The sequence below is a fragment of the Propithecus coquereli genome, unplaced genomic scaffold, assembly GCF_000956105.1.
Source record: "Propithecus coquereli isolate 6110/MARCELLA unplaced genomic scaffold, Pcoq_1.0 Scaffold7, whole genome shotgun sequence".
Lineage (NCBI taxonomy): Eukaryota > Metazoa > Chordata > Mammalia > Primates > Indriidae > Propithecus > Propithecus coquereli.
This window is the reverse complement of record NW_012153062.1, coordinates 2,517,099-2,538,672: the sequence shown is the minus strand read 5'-3', so window position 1 is coordinate 2,538,672 and position 21,574 is coordinate 2,517,099. Positions and strand designations below refer to the sequence as shown.

At 34.3% G+C, this 21,574-nt stretch overlaps 1 protein-coding gene across 1 annotated transcript in view; it reads right to left on the bottom strand.

The window, feature by feature from the left end:
• Positions 1 to 17,836: 17,836 nt before the first annotated feature.
• The window catches only part of LOC105823749 (dihydropyrimidine dehydrogenase [NADP(+)]-like), a 435,569-nt gene continuing 431,831 nt past the window's right edge, over positions 17,837 to 21,574 (bottom strand). The window contains 1 exon segment of the mRNA XM_012661010.1: positions 17,837 to 17,976. The gene's annotated coding sequence lies outside the window, so the exon portion shown is untranslated.

The following is a 21,574-nucleotide window of genomic DNA, read 5'->3' as shown; positions in this document are numbered from 1 at the left end:
AGCTAAGATACATGCTAGTCAAAAGCTAGAATAGAGGGCTATAATTTTATTTTAAAATTCTGTGGCAATGCATTAAACTACCAGCAGGGTGTATGATGATAATGATGATGATGATGATGATGATGATGATAGTTAATATCTAGCATCTGTAGCACACTTATTTTGTACTGCTTGAGGTGCTTTATGTGTGATAACACTTAATCCTTACAACCATCCTATGAGGTAGTTATTATTATCTATAATTTACAGATAACAAAACTGAAGTATAAAATGTTCACACATCTAATAATACCAAGGTCACATAGCCAATGAGCAACAGAGCTAGTATTTCTAACCCAAGACATCTGACGCAGTCCCATTTGTGTCGAAGCATTTATGAGTAACTTGGAGTTCTCTGAGGCTTCCTGTCCCTATTTGGCAATTCTGAGATTGACACCACTGCATGTGTAGCAGACTCTGGAAAACGCAGTATGGGTCTTTGCCACACTGTTTATGATTACAGCATGGTCTCCAGAGAGCTGAGGTCTACTTTCCTTCAAGAATGTGTGGCTATTGGGGCATCAGACTGTCTACCTTTCTGGCTTGTATGTTCACAAGGAAGTACCAAAAACCAGATGCTTAGTTGAACCACAGACCTCATATCTTTCCTCATAGTAGAGGTTTACAAAAGGTCTATGTTATTTTGTATTTAATTCAGGACATTTTTAGTTTCACCCTGGAATCATTTTTACCCACCACCACACAGTGCACATCACATCCACCCTGTGCACAGACGGACACGCCCATTCTCAGGCCTAGTACACTCGATCATGTGACCACTTGGGGCTAAAATATGAAGGTTCCTACTTTGTGTGGTGTAAGATACTTAGGACTGAAAGTGACCTATACTTTCCTTTTGCCGTTCTGTTGCTCTATTTAAAATAATGACTACAGAGTCTCTTTCAGCAAAAGGTCATTTGTGTCAATGGACAGAACAGAGGATCAGATCACCTGCGGTAATTGCAAATTAATGCTCTCCTGGTAATGCATTAACTACACGCTATTGATCTACAGTTGAATCATAGAAGCTACTGAGAAGTGATTTTTACTTTCCTGTTTGTGTGTGTGTGTGTGTGTGTGTGTGTGTGTGTGCTTTTATTGCTTTTTCCATAATGCATTTTTCTTTCAACTGGAATTTTCTCTAATTGTCTCCATTTTTAATTTCACACAGTGAGATGACTTCTAACTTGTAATTAGAATCTGTAAAAATTTAAATCTCTATCTCAAAAGCCTTTTAGAAATCTACTGAATTGTAACTTTGATGCCATAAACCACATACATGATGCACAGATACATATTTCTAGAGAGCCAAGTTTTTGAGTGATTTTATTTTTTTACTTAGATAAAACAGAAATCCATTTAGCCCTCTACCCAAAATTGCAATTTGTTGAGTAGTCTCCAATAAAACATTCAAAAGTATCCCCTAAAAGCATTTTACTTGGAGAGCATTGGCGATACGATTTTCTTCCTAGAGCAAACTTTTAACATATGAGTAAATAGTTTATTTCAGAGATAAATTTTTTTAAAAGTGTGTGAGAGGAAGGTGCAAAAATCCAGGAGAATAAATATTTATATACATCTTCGCAGAATACATTTCAAAATATTCGGATTTCCTCATTTTATATTAAACCTTAATTGAGGATAATTTTTCTATATGGTGGAACTGCTCATAAACTTGTATTTCAATGCTAAACTGGATAATGCTCCTAGTTTAGACAGAAGTCATCCAGTCTAAGTCTGGTTCCTGAACTATGAGCAGGGAATGACCGGAAGTAAAGAGAGATTCTGACAGTAATTTCCTTTACTACTTTTCATAAACCCCTAAACTTATCTTTGATATTTTCTATTTCTAAATGGGAGATATAGTTGTGATTTCTAACAAAAGTATTTAAAAAGTGCTTTTAAGCCTGCAAGAACTTTGATATTTTAATATAATTTCTTTCACAATCATTATTTGCAGCAAGAACACAATTAAAACTGCAACTATACATGTGTGCCCAAATTATTTGCTTATTTTTTTATTCCTCAATAAATCATGATCATCTATACAAAAAAAATCTTTACTAAATGTCAACTGCATGACTAGAATTACGTATGCCTGGTACCCTTTCTTCTAGAAGTTTATAATTAGAGACAGATACAATCATAGTTTATATTCATTTTACAACCAATCTTAGAGCTGGACCAGAGTGCTGAAAGCTCCCTGATGTGCCAATCATTGCTGAATAATGAGAAGATTGGCAGCACCAGGCTGGCCAGAGCAGGAGGGAGACACTCTGGGGACTGGGACTCTGAATAGTGATGCTCCCTTTAACGTATTAAATATCATTTCTCCCTTATAACAATCCAATGAGGTAGGTACTATAACTTCCATTTTATAAATAAACAAACCAAGGTTTACAGAGGTTAAATAATTAGTCCAAATTTATCCAGCTAGTATTAATAAATAGCGAGGCCAGGAGCTGAACAAAGGATTACAGAACTTCAAAGCTCCTTCTCTTACCATACTATATGTGACAATAGAATCATCCAGACACATAACAGTGGCACACAAATACTGTAAATAATCTTCAAAATTAGAAGATTCTTGAGATTTTTGAAAAATGCTAGAACCAACAACAGGGGTTCTTAAATGAATGCATCAAGAATGAGGAACTTAACATTAGTTTCCAAAAAGCAACCAGAAACATGTACAGTATTAGGCAATGATACAGAGGCATAGGGCAGAACTATTCAGCTTCATTCAGTGTTACCTCACTAACGAGATAGCACCATAGTTTGGTGGTTCTCAGAGTTTGGTTACAGTTTTTGGCTTAGAGCTGTAGACATCCTATAGTCCAGCCAGTGTCTTCATCCTTCTTCCTTTTTTTCTGCTCTACCTCAGCCTTTAGACATATCCATAATCAAAATAAGGTGAATAAATAAATCCTCACATTCTCTAACATGGAAGATGGTTAGAAATGAGACTTTTTCAAATCTGATCTGTAAGCAAGGGGCTAGGAAGAAAAGCAGGAGTACATCAGCAGGAAAAAAAAAAAAGGAAAACAAGAATAATAAAATAATGATGTACCACATCTAAAGTGATGACTGGATCTTTTCAGAAGAAGGTAACTTCAGAGGGTCTAGTCTGATGTGAACACATTATAGAGATGGTGACCAAACATGAGGCTAAATATAAATAGACCTATACAAACACGTGTGTAGGTGTTAGGAGAATAGCAGATTTTAAGGTTTGGTTTGTTATTACTGCAAAGAGAAATTGCTTCTCCAAATCCAAAGGTGCATAAAAAATTAAAGGAACCAATCTGAAAATAGCCTGGAAAAATCTAAATCTGTTTTGAACCCAGTAGAATAAAGACAGTAATCATAAGGCAGAGAGAGAAGTCATTTAAAAAGAAGAGTGGCCACAACCTATGAGCCTCATTTTTATAAGATGCAAAGTAATTCCCGATCATGTCTGGATATTTTTTTTTTTTTTTTTTTATAAGCTAAGAATTCAGTGTAATCTTAAAAAAGTAATTAAGAAAAGTGATAAAGACCTGGGACAGCATATACACAGCAAAATAGTGGGGTACAAAATTCAATGTCATGATTAGCAACTTTTAAAGAGGTAGACACTTATGAGGAATCAACTGTGAAATGTCTTTTTGTGGTCTGTATTTTACCTTTTTTGTTGCAAGAAAAATACTTAAGAGTAGCACAAACAATCTATTCCTATCTGAAGCTGTGGGGAAAATTTTAAATATGTTAAGCACATGATAGAACTTAATGACTCTGGAAAGGGGTTTGTGTTGGTCTGATTTTTGGATTAATATTTAATAATGTTTTTCTTTGTATAGAAAGTTAATGATGACATTTTCCCATTAATAGAACATGTGCTTTGGAGATACATTTCCTCTAGAAGTGACAAATTTGTGTTGCTAAAGGCACTAATAGTCAAAAAATATTTGTAAGCAGCTATCCAAGGGTGAAGGAGGCTGACAGTAGCCCTAGCAGAGAGGAGAATTGAAATAATGGAGGATAAAAACTATTAATTAAAAATAAAACAAAATGCCATGGAAGTACAAAGTATAATAGAAAGGGCCCACTGAGCATTTGCTTGTGGATCTGAGGTGACAGAGAAAGGGTGTGGTGCTGGCCTATGAAAATGAAAAGACCTTGTCAATCCTTGAAGACCTGTCACTCTCCAGGTGCTTTCCATTGAACTTAGAATAACATCTAAAATCTTTATCATGACCTACTGTGCCCCACAAGATTCACCTCTGCCTATGAGTCCCACCTTGTCTCCTATCAGTCTCACCTCTGCTCATATGTCTTGCCATTCCTGAGACAGGTCATGACTGCTCACACCCTTGTACAACTAGGGCCTTTGTATGTATACTCTTGCTCTTCCTTCTGCCAGGGTATACTCTTTTCCCAGTTCTCTGAATGGCTCGATTATTTTATCACTTGCTATGGTTTGAATATCCCTTCCAAACCTCATGTTGAAAGTTAATCCCCAGTGTGGCAGTACTGTGAGGTGAGGCCTTTAAGGGGTGACTGGATCATGAGGGCTCTGCCCTCATGAATGGATTAGTCCATTAATGGATTAATGGATCAATGGGTTGTCAGGGGAGTGGAACTGCTGGTTTTATAAAAAGAGGAAGAGAGACACTAGCATGTTTGGCCCCTTACCATGTGATACTCTGTGTTGCCTCAGGACTCTTCAGAGAGTCCCCACCAGCAAAAAGGCTCTCACCAGATGTGGCCCCTTGACCTTGTACTTCTCAACCTCCATAATTATAAGAAATAAATTCATTTTCTATATAAATTACCTAGTTTCTGGTATTTTGTTATACGCAACTAAGACATCACTCCTTTGAGCAATGCAAGGTTCCTGAGAATAGGTGGTAGATGTCAGAAAGTATCCATATATCCTTGATGCTCCAGCCATGTCTGGCACACAGTGGGGACTCACTAGGTGATGAATGAAAATGTCAATTGATGAGCGTTCACTGAGCACATCATTTCCCTTTTTCTAGATACCATATTTCAAATGTAATTTAAGATCAACTATTTTGGGGAAGCTATATTGTTGATCTTATTGTCAATTAAATTCCTCTATAGCTTTTCCACAAAATCTTCTCTTTGCCATGATTATCTCCATTTTAGATGTATAATTAAGTTTTTGCACCCAAGGATAGGACCTTACTTTTATCAATTAGCTTTATCTTCTTCTATTGGAGGAATCACACATGAATCTCTTGCTTTTTCTGAATCCACCTTGTAAGTTACTGTGTCCAAATTTCATGTTACCCAACAATGTGATAAATTCTGTTTTACCCAAGCAGACCTCAAGAGCCTCAGGGTAGCCAGTCTTCTAGAAACTTCAGAATTTCCTTTACTCAGCACTTGGAAAGATTGATCAGAATTCAGCGTAATTTTGGAAACTGAAGAAGTCAGGAATGAATTACTTACTAAAGACAGGAGCAAGGAGCTCATTTGTAAAATAAGATTGCATAAAAACAAACTATGCAAAAAAAAAAAAAAAACTATGCACAAGTAGAGCTCAAGAATTGAGGATGAATCAGCAATCAATAAACAAAAGACAGAGCAAGTATTCACATGTTTGCTATGATGAATTTTTCTTTAATTTTGCAAGCACATTTCCTGAGTACAGCAACAGGGATAGTGGGAAATGCAGACATTTCAAATCATAGATTAGAAATCAGGAAACTTGTTTTCTAGTCCTACTAGGTAGCCAGCTGATAAAACCAATTGAAGGAAAATATGAACTGTGACTCTGCAAATCTATAAAATGGGTTGAAAAATGCTTACTGATATATCCACACTTTGAATTAAGAAAGAATGAAATGAATTAATAAATGAAAAAGACTTTTTGAAAAATAGAAGGTAGTATTCATCAGATCATTAGCATTCTTTATAATATATTTGCTATGGCCTAGAGCTTTCTAAATCTCTATGCAGGATAGGTTCTCTAGAACCCTAAATTAGTACCAGAGTCTATAAAATATTGAGGTGGATTTTTAAACAAATATCAGATAACGTACATCCAAATAAGTGTAGTCTTTTCAAAATAATCACCTTGGAAGGTGTTGGCATTGCTCAGAATAATTTCATAAGACTTCTTTTTAAACTGGTTATTAAAGTCAATTTAATAACCAGAAACCAGTCAATTCCAGAAAAAAGATTCATGGCTTCGGAAATCTAATTCAGTTCAACAACCAACTTTGTTTGCACATCTTAACTCTCTTTAGCTTTGTTTACAGGAATTGAAATCCATTCTGAAGTATGAAGAGTAGTTGATGGTATTCAATATGCATTGCCTCCCCAAATGACTATTTCTAACAGTCATTTGAATGGACCAGTTATGATATGATTATTAAAAAATTAGTTACATCCAATCACAACTCATTTCAAGTGAAAACTGATAAACTGGAAATAGAGAAAAGCAACAAATAAAATGTAATGTTTAGAAAATAATATGTGAAATAAGGATATCTTAAACAACTGGGATTTTTTAATCCTGAATAATAGAAAGTTAAATAGTAGTTTAAAACTTTGGTCAAGCACATGAAGACTCCTTGACAAAAAAGCCAGACTAGTAGTTGACCATGTCACTGTCAGGGTCAAGAAAAATTTTGGCAAGAATGTGTATGTAAGGTCAGAAATTTCATGTAGCTGTATCTGCAAACATCTTTGCTAACTTAGTGGATATTCTCTAACATAATATAGTCATCATGTGATGCTATTATTTTTTTCTACAGTAAAACTGTCTTTCAAAAATATTAGATTGAATTTCAATTAGTTTCCTTTGAATCTAAATGTTAATGCTTCTATCAAGTGGAAATTGTGTAGTCATTCAAAGACCTAGTAGGTTTCTATTTAATTTCTTCTCTTTGCTTATAAACAACATTTATTGCACTGGAATCAAGATGCTTTTTAAAAATTAAAACCTCTTGAAAATAACCTTCCATTAAAGTAATTTAAAATAATGTAATAATTGACACAGTCTCATTAGAACTTCATAGAATGGATACTAAGAGCATATTTTTTCTTATATATTATAAGAATATACAGTTTCCATTTTTTAAAATACCCACTTACATACATACATAAAATACCCACTTATCCACATACAACTTAAAGTTGTAAATGAAACTGCATAATGAAAAAAAAAGTATGTCTCTTTTAACTATTTAAAACAGTTAACTATTTACCTATTTGAAATAGTTCTGGTGTCGTTTAAAATAACTTTGAATAGTGTCAACTATTCTTACTTCATATACCATACTCTGGCTATAAAATAAATAATGGAAAAAATTAGAAATTATTGAATAAATATTTTCCACCTACCCAAAGAAAATTTATAATATAGCATGAAAAATTTTTACCACTTAAAGACCCCATCAATAAAGTTGGAACACTGAAATCTCCATGTGTAAATTATGACTAAGATATAGTATTGATCATGCATCCATCTGTACTCATGTGGAAATAGTATCATTGCGCTGCTTCAATTACGTCTTTTCTCTAGTTTTAATAAAACATTTCCTGATCACACTGAAAAATTCCATTTAACTTGAACTAGCTTCATCAGAGCAGCTTTGACTACTGATAAAAATTGATTTGGTTATCTGAGTCCCATGAGTGACCATCACATAACATTAACTATCCACAGCAGTGCCCACAGGGTTCCATCTTTCTGTTTTATTTCAGGATTTTCTATTAACTTCAGTGACAAACTCCTACAGAAAACATGGAATAAAATTGTAAAAACATCCATACAATCTCAATGATGGCACAAGTCATAACTGTACATGAATGAACTGATGACTTCCTATAATTTCTGATGTCCTGAATCAAAGTCCTTAAGAGATTGAATTATAATGGCAATATCATTAAACTAAATTATAGAAATCCATAATCATTCAGTGAAAAAAAGGTACTATAGTACTTATCATCTTTATAGAGGAGGGTGAACATTTTATGATGAAACCTATCACTGAAACCAACTGACTCAGTCTGAGTTTTGGTTGTAATACAAATCTCTAAATGGTTTTTTAATAAAAATTGTAGACAAGTACTTAAATCAGAGGAAAGGGATATAGGACTCATTGTGAAGTTTAGGTCTGGGACTAACAACCAAAACCAAAACTAAAATAAAAGCCAGTGTTAATTTATTAAAGTTCTCTCTTCAAGCTGTTTTAAAGGTGAATTACTAAAGCTATTTATTTATTATGTTCTTCATAAATAATTAATTGGCAGTCTGAAGCAAACTTTATTTCTTCGGAGTAGCCCCCCAAAAGATTTTAAGACCTCAAGAGTATACAAATATTTTAAGAATGCAATTTAATGAGGAAGCACTTATAATTTCAGTACCTAAAATTTATTGATAATTTTCATCTGTTCTTTTCATAGATTTTATTTGCATATTCTAGCTAATGAAAGCCTGTCAAATAAGATAAAAAATCAGGGATTTCAAAGACACTGAAGTTCTCTTAAATAAATTAGAAGTCAGTTGGACTGACTGATAAAGTTAAGAGTAACTACCCAGGAACACAAACCCATAATCAGTTTTGAACTTCATTTCTAGGCCACATGTTGCATCTGGTTCTGTTGTAATAGTTATTTTCACTCCAAAGTTGTATTAGGAAAATGATCTGGAGTACCCAGATTACTCTCTAGCTGATTTCTTAGTTTTTATATTCAGCATTCACTAAAACATTTATTCCAATTTTTTATTGTATATACTTGAAGTGTACAAAATGATGTTTTGTTATATATATTCATAATCAAATGATTATTACAGTAAAACCAATTAACATATCCCGTATTTCACGTAGTAACTTTCCTTGTTTTGGTGCTAATAGCATCCAAAATCTACTCTCTTAGCAAATTTCTAATATACAATACAATATTATTAACTATAGCCTTCATGCTATACTTTAGATCTCTAGACTTATTTACCCTACGGGACCACAACTTTGTACTGTTTGAACCACACTTCCCCACAACCTTCCTCCTTCTCCCCCCATCTCTGATAACCACTGTTATACTCACTGTTTCTACATATTTGATGGTTTTTAATATATTCCACATTTGAGAGAGAGAGAGAGTATTTTTCTTTCTGTGTCTTGCTTATTTCATTTAGCATAATGTCCTCTAGTTTCATCCATGTTTCAACAAATGGCAGGATCTTTTCTAAGGCTGAATAATATTGCCTTGTGTATATAGACTATAATTTCTTTATACATTATCTGTTGGTAGACACTTAGGTTGTATCCATATCTTCCTGTTGCAAATAATGGTGCAAAGAACACGGGAATGTAGATATATCCAGGAGGTACTGATTTCATACCCTTCAGGTATTTACTCAGAGGAAGGATTGCTGGGTCACATGGCAGTTTTATTTTTAATTTTTGAGGAAGCTTCATGCCATTTTACATAATGGCTACTCCAATTTATATTGCTACCAGAAGTGTACAAGGGTTCCCTTTTCTCTGCACCCTCACCAACACTTGTTATCTTTTTTGATAATAGCTAACAGGTGTGAGGTGGTAATTTCATTGTGATTTTGATTTGCATTTTCCTGATGATTAGTGATGCTGAGCATCTTTTCATATACCTGTTGGCCATTTATGTCTTCTTTAGAGAAATGTTTATTCAGGTTATTTGCTCATTTTTAAAATAAGTAAGGTTATTTGCTTTTTTTTTTTTTTGCTGTTGAGTTGTGAGAGCTCCTTATATATTTTGGATATCAACCCCTTAAAAGATATAAGGTTTGCAAATATTTTTTCCCTGTTCAAGTTAGAGTAGGAGACAGGGTTAAGCCTGGAAGCAGAGCCTTGCAGAGTTGGTGCAAGTGTTAGTCTCTCTAAGGAGGTTTGATAACCACAAACAAGAGCCAGCTTCAAACTGGTTTGTCAGCTATCTAGGTCACCTTACATGAACTTTGGCTATTATAATATCATTTACATTGTGGTTTTAAAATTTCTCAACCCTTGTCACCATGACAGTTCTGAAACAACTATATAAATCATGAAAATGGGAGGGAACCCAATTCTAGGAAATACTACTCAAATTCTTAGCAAAAACCAACCCCTTAGCCTTGAATATTCCTCCCTTCAATTAATGAAACTTTGTAAGACCAAAAACCCCTTCCTTTCAGTGCAGCTGTTCTTTTTGAGCCTGCCAACTCTTCTTTCACTTTCGCTTTCAATAAAAACTGTTGCTTTGGCTTACTTGGTGTGTCCTGAAATTCTTTTCTCCAAACGATGATGAAGAACCTAGAAAACTTCCACTCAGAGGGTGGTAACATCCATAGGCAGTCTTTTCATCTTATTGAATGTTTCCTTTGCTGTGCAGAAGTTTTTCAGTTCGATATATTCCCACTTATTTTTGCTTTTGTTGCCTGAGCTTTTGGTGTCCTATCTAAAAAGTCATTGCCAAGGCCAATGTCTAGCTTTTCTCTTATGTTTTCTCTTAGGAGTTTTATGGTTTCAGGTCTTATTTTTATGTCTTTAATTCATTTTCAGTTGACTTTTTATGTAGTATAAGATATTATATATATATATATGTATCTCAGATATATATACAAGATACATATCAGGTATTACCCTGGTATCAAAACCAGACAAGGGTACTAAAAGAAAAGAAAATTATAGGTCCATATCCCTGATGAACACAGATACAAAAATTTTTAACAAAGTAATAACAAACTGAATTCAACAGCACATTAAAAGCATCATTCACCATGATCAAATGGGATTCAAATCATTCACTATGATCAAATGAGATTCATCCCGGGGATGCAAGAATGATTCATCCTATGCAAATCAACAATTGTGATAACACCACATTAACCCAATGAAGCACAAAACCATATGATCATTTCAATAGATGCGGAAAAAGCATTTGAAGAAATTCGACATCCTTTCTTGATAAACACTCTCAATGAATTAGGCATAGAAGGAATGAACCTAGACACAATAAAGGCCACGTGTCACAAGCACACAGCTAATATCATACTCAAGGGTGAAAAGTTGAAAGCTTTTCCTCTTAGATTAGAAACAAGACAAAGATGCCCACTCTCTTCATTTCTATTCAACGTAGTACTGGAAGTCTTTCAGAGTAATCAGGCAAGAGAAAGAAAGAAAAGCATCCCAATCAGAAAGGAAGAAGTTAAATTGTCTTTGTAGATGACATGATTTTTTATATAGAAAACCCTAAAGCTTCCACTGAAAAACAGCATAAATAAATTCAATAAAGTTGCAGGATACAAAATCCACATGCAAAAATCAGTAGTGTTTCTACACACTAAGAAAAAACTAACAGAAAAAAAAATTTTTTTAAATCCCATTTAAAATAGCATAAAAACCCCACTTAGGAATAAATTTAATTGAGGGGTTGAAAAACCTGCACAATGAAATCTATAAAACATCAATGAAAGAAATTGAAGAAGACACAAATAAATGGAAAGATACCCCATGTTCATGAGTTGGAAAAATTATTTATAATATTATTAAAATATCCATACTACCCAAAGTGATCTTTAGATTCAATGCAATCACTATAAAAATTGCAATGACGTTTTTCATAAAAATAGAAAAACAATTCACCAAAGCATTTTTAAGGTAAGGCAATTGGATGTTTTACCATTGAAATATTAACATCCTTGTCAAAGCAAGATATAGCATAAGATAACCTAAATAAACAATGCCACTGAGAAAGGATACATTCCAAGAAATTGTAAGAAGACTTCAAAAAGTAAAAATTGCCCATTAAAATGGAATTTGAAACCCTAAGAGGCATTTCAGTTTATAAACTGTGAGGTGATATACTATATATAATATACTACATTGTATTTGTGATTTTTATATATTTCAGTTAAATTCTAAATTAGCAAAAATTTAAGCAAATGATGCAATAACTTGTTTTTTTCTTCAATAAAAATTTTCCTGGATTTACCACCATTGATTTTTTACACAAATATTACCTTCTTTCTGACAGGACATCAGAAAGAGAAAATAAACAACAAACAAATTAACTTCTCACTGAAGTCTGTTTTTTTTTCCCCCACAGCACTTATCATTTTCTTATGTACCAGATAATATACCTACGTTTCATATTTATTGCATATTATTCTCTCTCCCATCACAAGAAGATAAGCCCAATTAAGTAACAGTTTTTAGTCCATTTTATTCACAAAAGTATTCCAAATTTCTACAACAGTGCTAAGCATACCATATGGTCTCAATAAATATTTATTGAATAAATGAATCGATGATTCTCTGTGATGTATAATAGGGAAGATATATTCCATTATACTTATACAACTTATGAAAAAATTAGCTTTCCATTTCTGAAACATCAGTACTCTTCCCAAAGTCATATGGCTTAATTTTTCAAACATAGATTCATTTAAAACTTAACCTGAAGTTACTAATTGGAGTATAAATCTTTATTCTAGTACTGAACTCACATATCTACATAGTCTATGTATGTGATGGCTAGTGTATGAGAAAAATCAGAATGAAAATATTTATTTATATTACTATTTCTGTATCCATAATAGGACTTCTGTTTCTATATTCTAATGTATAAGCATCATCACCCAGATTTTATTAATAAATATATTTAATTTGCTTATATGTGTTGTTAAAAATACATTTTATTGGTATACACTTTACTTCTGAGTGGAAAATAATTAGAAAGGTGGATTTGATAAGTATTACAAAACCAGAGAAAGGGATTGAGCTGGGCTGAGAGCCAGTGATCAGATGGCATCAAAGAAATCAGAGGATGATGATGGAGAGAGTTTTAGGGCTTTCGGCTATATTAAAAAGATTTGAACTAACTGTTACAGAGAATTTTATGAGAAGTTAAAAAACTGAATAAAAAGGGATACAGACTAGCACATAAGGCCCAGCTGACATTAAACACTGTGGGTCTGGAGTAAATCCAATTGGCAGAGCTACCTGAATTTCTCTAATAATATTAAGCAGCTTAGAAGTATAGAAAATGAAAGGTTAGATTAACCCAGGAATAGGGAGTGGAATTGGGTGAAATTCAGTTACAATGGAAGAGAGATGGAAATATTATATATTCTCCACCCCATTGAAATGCCAAGCCAAAATTATAAATTCAAATGTTTTCCACCTCATGGCCGTACTAAGTATATCTTAATACTGATTTTAGTTCATACTTGAGCTAAAATTAGTTAAAACATATTTTCCGGCTGAATAAAAATCTGACTCAAGCTAATGGTAGGATTGATATATAATCTGTAATTTTCTACCAGTAAAAGCCTATGGTGTGGAACTTTAAATTTTTAATGAAATCATTTGGGAACCAACATTCTACATAGCTGGAAAGTCCCTGGGTCATTTCCGGCCAGAGCTGAAGGAGCAATGATTTTTATACCATGTGAACCCTTTTACTCCTTCTTCACAATTCTGGTAAATAGAAATTGAAACTTGAGCACCTTTGTTTAACAGATTCATTGAACAAATATTTAGTATTAATGTTTCTGCTATATACCAAGCCATCAATACATGGGGTAACCAATGGCTTATGATGAGATCTGACAATAAAAGACAACTTGAGCCAAACCAATTTCCTCTCTTGGCAATCTGCACCAACAGATATTAAGCTAGAGAGGTATTTCATGTAGAACCTAGAGCTAAAAGGTCACCATGTAATGTACGCCTGAAGGTCATGACAAAAATTTGCTAGTCAGAAGTTCAGAGGAGGCAAAAACAAGGAGTAAGCCACGGAGAGAGCAAAAGTGGACAGAACTTTAGATTCTTTTGAAGTTGAATCATGGCCCACAAAAGAAATGTCAAAGGTCTCTCCCGAGAACTTTTCCACTGATTCTTGTAGTTCTAATTGAGGATCCATTCATATCTATAGATTTTCATAATACAGTCTGAGTGAGTCTATGATTCTCCATCTAAGAGGAACATAAGGAGAAACTGAAATTTGAATAATTATTTCACCACACATTTTCATGAGGACACATCATACTCTACATATATTTACATACTAGGGTCTACATGCTGAGTACATATCTGCACTCAGGACACATAATGTTGGTTTATTTGTCGATGTTTTCACATTTATTCTCTTTATTGAATCCTAACTCCAAGGAATAAGCTCTAGCCTGAATATGTAAGCTTTGAGTAGACACGAAAGAAACTGCCTGTTACTAGTATTCCCGTCTTACAGGTCCTGTGAGGTGGGGCCGGCAGCATGACCAGTCAGAAGAGCATTGGCTTTGTGACTCTGAAAACCTAGGCCTGAATTCTGGCTCTATCACTAGTTATGTGACTTTCATCCCTCCAATCCTCAGTTGATGTCAATCAAAAAAATATAGAACTATTTCACTCTCGGGTAGGATGTGGAAAGACCACATGTAACGGCAGCTTCTACGCGCACATGGTGGACAGTCAACAATCTTCATTCCCATGTGTGACTCACCCATGATCACATGTCTAGGAAGGAGCAGGAAGTCTGTTCTGGAACCTACTCATAACCTATCTGTATCCTCTGGTCTTTGCATTTCTGTGTGTTCAAGAAAATAAATTCAGGTTATATTCAAATCTGGACATCTATTATCTTCCAGATTCTTTTTGAAAACGCTGCTCCACAGCCTTCATTCCTCCCTGATGTCCCAAGGTACCTTCTTTTACCATTTCTTTTCTTTTCAAGGAATTTCTTTTAGCCACTCTTTTAGTGAAGGTCTCCTAGCAATATATTCTCTTTGTTTTTCTTCAGATGAGAATATCTTGATTTCCTCTTCATTTTTTGAAGGGTATGGGATTCTGAGTTGATAATTCTTTTCTTTCAGCATTTGAAAAATGTTAGCCCACTTCCTTCTGGACTTCATGGGTTCCAATGTGAAATTCACTGTCATTATAATCATTGTCCCCTAAAGATACCATTTCTCTCTTGCTGCTTTTCAGGTTCTTTCTTTGCCTTTAGTTTTCAGAAGTTTGACTATCATGTTTCTTTGGTATGGATTTCTTTGGATCTGTCCTCTTTGGAGTGTGCTCAGTTTCTTGAATCTATAGGTTTATGTCCTTTGCAAAAATTGGGACATTTTCAGCGATTATTTCTTTTTCATCCCCACCTTCTTTCACCTCTACTCTCAGACTCTGAGGACATGAATGTTAGATATTTTGTTATAGTCTTACAGTTCCCTAAGGCTTTTTTCATTTTTTTTTCCCTCTGTTGTTCAGAGTGGTTAATTTCTATTGCTCTACCTTTCAGTTCATAGAGTCTTTCTTCTGTTCTCTCCATTCCATTGCTGAGCACATCAATTCAGTTTTGTATTTTAGTTATTGGATTTTTCAGTCCTAAAGTTTCTGTTTGATTCTTCTTTCTATCTTCTATTTCTTTGTTGAGACTTTCTGTCTTTTTCATTTGTTTCAAATGTGTTTATAATTGCCTGTTAATGCAATTTTATAATGGATGCTTTAAAATCTTTGTCAGACAATTATAATATCTCTGTCTTCTTCATGTGGGCATCTATTGATTGTCTTTTATCATTCAGCTTGAGATCTTCCTTGGTCTTGGTATGATGAGTGACTTTTCATTGAATTCTTGACAATTTGGGTATTTTATGAAGGGACTCTTGGTCTTATTTAAACCTTCAGTTTCAGGTGGCTTTCCTTGACAACACTCTGGTAGGGGAAGGCAGAGTGCTACCTCCTCACTGTGAGATAGAAGCCCAGTTTCCTTACTTAGCCTCCTCTGTTCCTGAGGGTCATGGCTCCTTGTTACTCCTGGGAGAGCGTGAGAGTTCTAGCTCCCTACTAAGCCTCCAGGCTGAGAGGGGCAGGAAGCTTTGTTGCTGCTCACCATTGACTTTCACTGACACCATAGTACAGAGGAAGGGAGAGTGGCCCTATTACCACAGAGTGGTGATGAAAGTCCTGATTCTCCATTAGATATCCTCTGACACTAGCCCTGGAGGGAGGAGGAGGGACACCCCATTGCTTTCAAGTCGGGGTGGAAGCCCAAGTTTCCCCCATGGGGGAGCTCATTATTGCCCAGTAAAGAGTGGGGATGTGGGGCTGCCAGGTAAGAGTGGAGGTCTAAGATCCCCATCCGTCCTTAACTTGCATGATGGGCGTGAGGAAGTGGTATTTATCTGTTATGTTGAGCTATAGTAGAACAGTTAGGTCTAAAAGTTTTCTGTCTTGCTAGGCTTCCCCTTTTCTTGTTCTTTGGCTTGAGAGGGCAGGCTGTTCATCTGCACCTGTTGTTGCTTCTGGGTTGCTGGGTTTCTTTGTCTCCAAGTGTGAGACACATGGGTCTTGAGGTCCCTAGTCGGTCTGCCTTCTCTCTACCTTTCAGTCTTCTTACATTAGTTTTTTATGTAAGGGTTTTAAGGGTTTTTAGTTGTACTTAGTGGGAGGCATAGAGAAAAGTAAGTGTACTCCATCTTCTGAAAAGCAGAAGTCTTCCTCCATTAGCATTTTGATACATATTATTTCCACCTTAGATTCCAACAAGGAAAAGTCCTGGACCAGATGGGTTCACACCCAAATTTTACCAAACATACAAAGAAGAACTCATACCTATACTACAGAAATTATTCCACAACATTTAGAAAGATGGTATCCTCCCCAACTCATTCTAAAAGCTAATATCACCTTAATACCAAAGCCAGGAAAGGACACAACAAAAAAAGAAAACTATGGACCAATATCCCTCATGAATATAGATGCAAAAATCCTCAACAAAATCTTATCAAATCGAATCTAACAGTACATCAAAAAAATAATTCATCATGACCAGGTGGGATTTATCCCAGAGATGCAGAGCTGGTTCAACATATGTAAATCTATAAGAGCAATTCACCACATAAGTTAGATTTAAGTATTTCTTAAGACAATGTTAATTCTGATTGACAAATTAACAGCACAAGGTATTTGCACTCTATCTTTTTGCCAGAGAATGCAAGTGATGCTAAACTCTCTGCTTTCCAGTTACCATCGATGTTATGTAGTGAGAAGCCACATTACTGGAGTATGACTGAAGAGTTCACAGTCTAGTCATCATATAAAAAACGTTATCCCCAGTCAACTCAGACCACAAAACCTGCATGAGAAATTCCTACGTTAAAATGTGCTGATAGTACTAGGCCCATGTTGAGAAACACTATAAAAAAATGTATAGATGATTTACAAATTCTAATTTTTATTATTTTTAGGGATGTTATTAAGAGTACAATTCACTACATCACAAAGCATACCTGTATGAATAGAGTGGAAGAATCTCCCTCAGCTTTGTACCGCAAGAAGCTGACTAACCAATATATTTTTATATTTTGAAAGTTATGATGCCAATAATTTCCTTCTTTGGCTGTCAGGAAGCTCAAAGTCAAATCTGGTAATCCCTGTAGTACGTTATGGCATAGATTGTCATACCCTTGATTTCATTTTATTTTTCAATTCAGATTTTACTTTTACTCAGATTTCCTCATGGATTTGTTTTTTATCCAGTAGGATAGTATGCATTTGGTACCTGATCTCATTTATTTTAGAAACAGATGGGTGAATAAATACATTAGAAAAAGATAGAGGGTTTGTAATCCCTCAGTAGGACAGGAAATGAACCTCAGATTTGTTCTCAATTCATGAGAGGAACTTAATGCATGCTGCCATTTGATCCCACACAGTTTCTCTTTCTCAAGAGGACCTAAAAGAATATATTTGTTGTCACATAATTTATGTTGTATTTGTGAGATGGAGCTTTTTAAGGGATAGACAAACACAAGTCCTACCTGGAGGACTGAAGCACCACTATGGAGAAACTGAAGACCACTTTCAGCTGAGTCAATTCCACCAGTGGCCAAAATGGGAAATCCAGGCAAAGCACGAGCAATGGAGGTCACAGCTCTCAAAGCAATAGGTCTGATTGCTGTCCCTGTAGAAAATAAGAATAATCAATGATTAGCATATTGACCATTTGAACCTATTGCCTTATAGACTGTTATGTACTGGACACATTTCAAACTTCTTTATCTCTACTTAAGATGTGTACATGTATAATGTATAAATGTTATTTTTCAAAATAATTTGTCAATGGATGCTTATTCATTTTAAGGACTTTGATGCTATTATTGAATGCAGACATGTTATGGAAGTGGGTATAGTAACCCAAAAACTCTCTCATATTACAATTTGATATAAGGTAATGTGTAAAAAATTGTATAGAACATTCAAGCATCTGTTTTAAACACACAAGGAACAGCAGACTTGAAAAAGAAAAACAATCATATACAGTACATAAATAGACATACAGCTATGCTATGTTTCTGTAAAGTATAAAGCAGCTGGTATGAATATAGATACTACAAAAACAAGCAAATTGCTGATGAACTTACAGATTCCATATTGCTTTTTACATATATTTCCAACAATTTGAAGAAATATGTGGAGCCTAATCTAATTTTTCATATATTAGAAAGTTTTAATCAAGAGCATTTACTAGCATCCAGTAATTAGAATATATATATTCAGTTTTTTAGATGTTTTAATTAGTCAAACATTACCAGTATATTATTCCCTAATAGCAACGAAAACTATATGGATGGACAAAATACTTTGGGCTCATTATAAAAATGAATATACTGTGCTAAGACTTCTCTGAAATCTCAAATGTTAAATATCCCAGACTAAATTAATGCTTTCATAACAGAAGAATATAATTTGATATTCCTGGTCTTTACTTATAAGTCAGTGGTCCTTTAAAGCATTTTCTGAACCAAAGATAGTTCTATTAATATTTGCATAAGAATTTGACACTGCCTTAAACCAGGGCTTCACAAACAACACAAATAAGCACTGATTTGGCCTCATGTGGTGAGTACCACAAGCATAGTCACTCTCATTATCAAATGTATTGATTAGAGTGCTCACTTTAAGAAATTACACAGAGCTTTCCTTAAAGTCAGTGTCTTTTCATCTGTAGAGGCTAGATATTGTGTGATTCCAACTATAAGACACTCTGGAAAAGGCAAAACTATGAAGACAGGAAAAATATCAGTGGTAGCCAGGAGTGGGAGGGAGGCATAAATAGAGCAAAGAAGATTTTTAGGATAGTGAAAATACTATATATGATGCTACATTGGTGGATGCATGTTGTTTTACATTTTTTCAAACTTATGGAATGTATAACACCAAGAGTGAATCTTAATGTAAACTATGGACTTTGGGCGATGTATGTGTCATTGTAGATTGACCGTTTGTAACAACTGTACCAGTCTAATGGGGCATGTTGATAATGGAGGCTGTGCACGTGTGGGGCAGTGGTTATATACACTATCCCTGGACCTTCCTCTCAATTTTTCTGTGAACGTAAAACTGGTCTGAAAAATAAAGTCCCCCACCCCCCAAAAAAGCCAACAGCTTTCTTTTTATCCTGTTAATATCCATTTCAGATACAACTAAAGTCATGCATAACTGATGCTTTTATACTCAAAACAAAAATGTTTGTAGAAATATCTGCTTGTTGCTCCCACGCCTGAAAAAGCTTTCTCTCAATGTTAGTATCTCTTAGCTAAGAATATTCAGTGATGATATTCCAGATTCTATAACAGACATTTAGAGCACAGGTATTAAGTGAGGTCAAATTAGAAACTGGATGTCAAGATTCAATTTCTATATTAGAATATTTATTGACAATTTCTTCTTAGTCTTTGTTTTAACCATAAAAAAGGCTAATGGAGTGGACGGAAGAATTAATAGTGAGAACACACATACACATTTATATGTACATATCTTTATCTATACTAAAAATAGATCTACATAATAAAAGTTAAATTAAAACATTTTTAAGGAAATCTACAACTTAAACCTTAAGATAGACACATTGATATCTCTGTAAAACTCCCATGCTCAATATATACTAAGCTAATGGCTTCTTTACGTATATGTCATTTTGAAGTAATAAAGAAATATTGGGATTTCTTCTTTTCCTTATTTAGTTGACCCAAGAGAGTAAAGGAAATTTGAGCTAAGCAGATAAATCATTTATTTCTAAATGCACTGTTAGAAGACCATCATTAACACCAAGGGGTAAAATTTCAAAGTGGTATACAGGGATTTGGCCACATATTCCAATTGATATTAATGGACATCGAATGGCAAAGTCCCAGAACACAGCTTTGAAAATTTAACTAGTTACACTTAAAGGGCAACATTATTACACGGGTGTCAAAAACATCAGCAAATCCTCATTGGCATTTGAAGATGTTCAATTAGGTCAATAAGACATTTTCTACTTTATGTTTTTCTTCCTTTTCTAAGACTTTTCTAATATACCTAATGAACAGGAAAACCTTTCAAACTAATAAGGATTTTTTTAAAATTAAGAGTAATTATGTTCTCTGAGGAAATGAGATCCAACAATGAAGAAATGGACCCTTCTGTTGCTGGGCAATAGTAAATTCAGTTTTTATTTCCATTATAAACTCCCTTTGAGTTTTTATAACTCAACTGATTTAATATGAAATATAATCTACCTGTTCTCAGCATTTTTATGGGGAATAGGTTTTAAAAATGACTTTCACATCCACTAAGAAAGATTTCTGGAAGGAAACTGAAGGTATATAAAAGAATCTTTCTAAATTGTTATATAGAAATTTCTTTTTAGTTTTAAAATGACAGAAATGAAGAAATAATAGGTTCAAAATTAAAATAAAACTTTTGATGCAAAGAAAATGTATATATTAATGCCATACAGAGTTGTACATATGCCAATTAAAATGCATAAAGACTTCCAGAATCACAGTTATTGAGATAAAGATTTTTACAATTTTTGTCACTACTGCAGTGATTAATGACTTTATACCAAAGACTAGAGAGGAAGAAGCCAGTTTGAGAACCTCAAGGAATGTGAATGTGAACTCCATCCTTAAGGAAACAGTAAGGTTTAAATCAAGAAGTTGAAATCCTATAAACTTAAATGAACTAGTAGGTAACATGCCATTTAAATTAAGCCTTCATCTACATGGGGTGGCCAGGTGAACCTAATGGGAAATTCAGTTACATCAAGCCATTCTGTTTCAACTGTGTGGAATCCTCCAATAAAAATCAAGCCATTCCGAGTCCCCATGTTTTGAAATAAGCTGCAGGTTCAAACGCATAAACAAACAGAAAATGAACTGGACCTTTAAGTGGCAATGTTGCTGCCAAGAATTCTGATTTGAACTAAAGTGGCCTTTGTGGACTAGCTGGTGGACTAGGCTGAACTGTAACTTTTGGTCTCAAATCAGTCTAGGCCCTCCATGTAGTCACAACTTAAAATGCAAATAATTTTGTTGAATTCATAGAACTTCTTTGATAAATTGCACAGAACACTTTTGGATTGATTCATGTTTTAGAAAAACATTTGAGTAAGTCAGAGATTTTGAATTAAGTTAATCAATCTGATTTTAAGGAAACTTTTTTTTAAGAATATGATACTCTTTTGTCACATAGTTTAAGTATAATTTCAAAAATGCTACCATTAGTTACAGTAT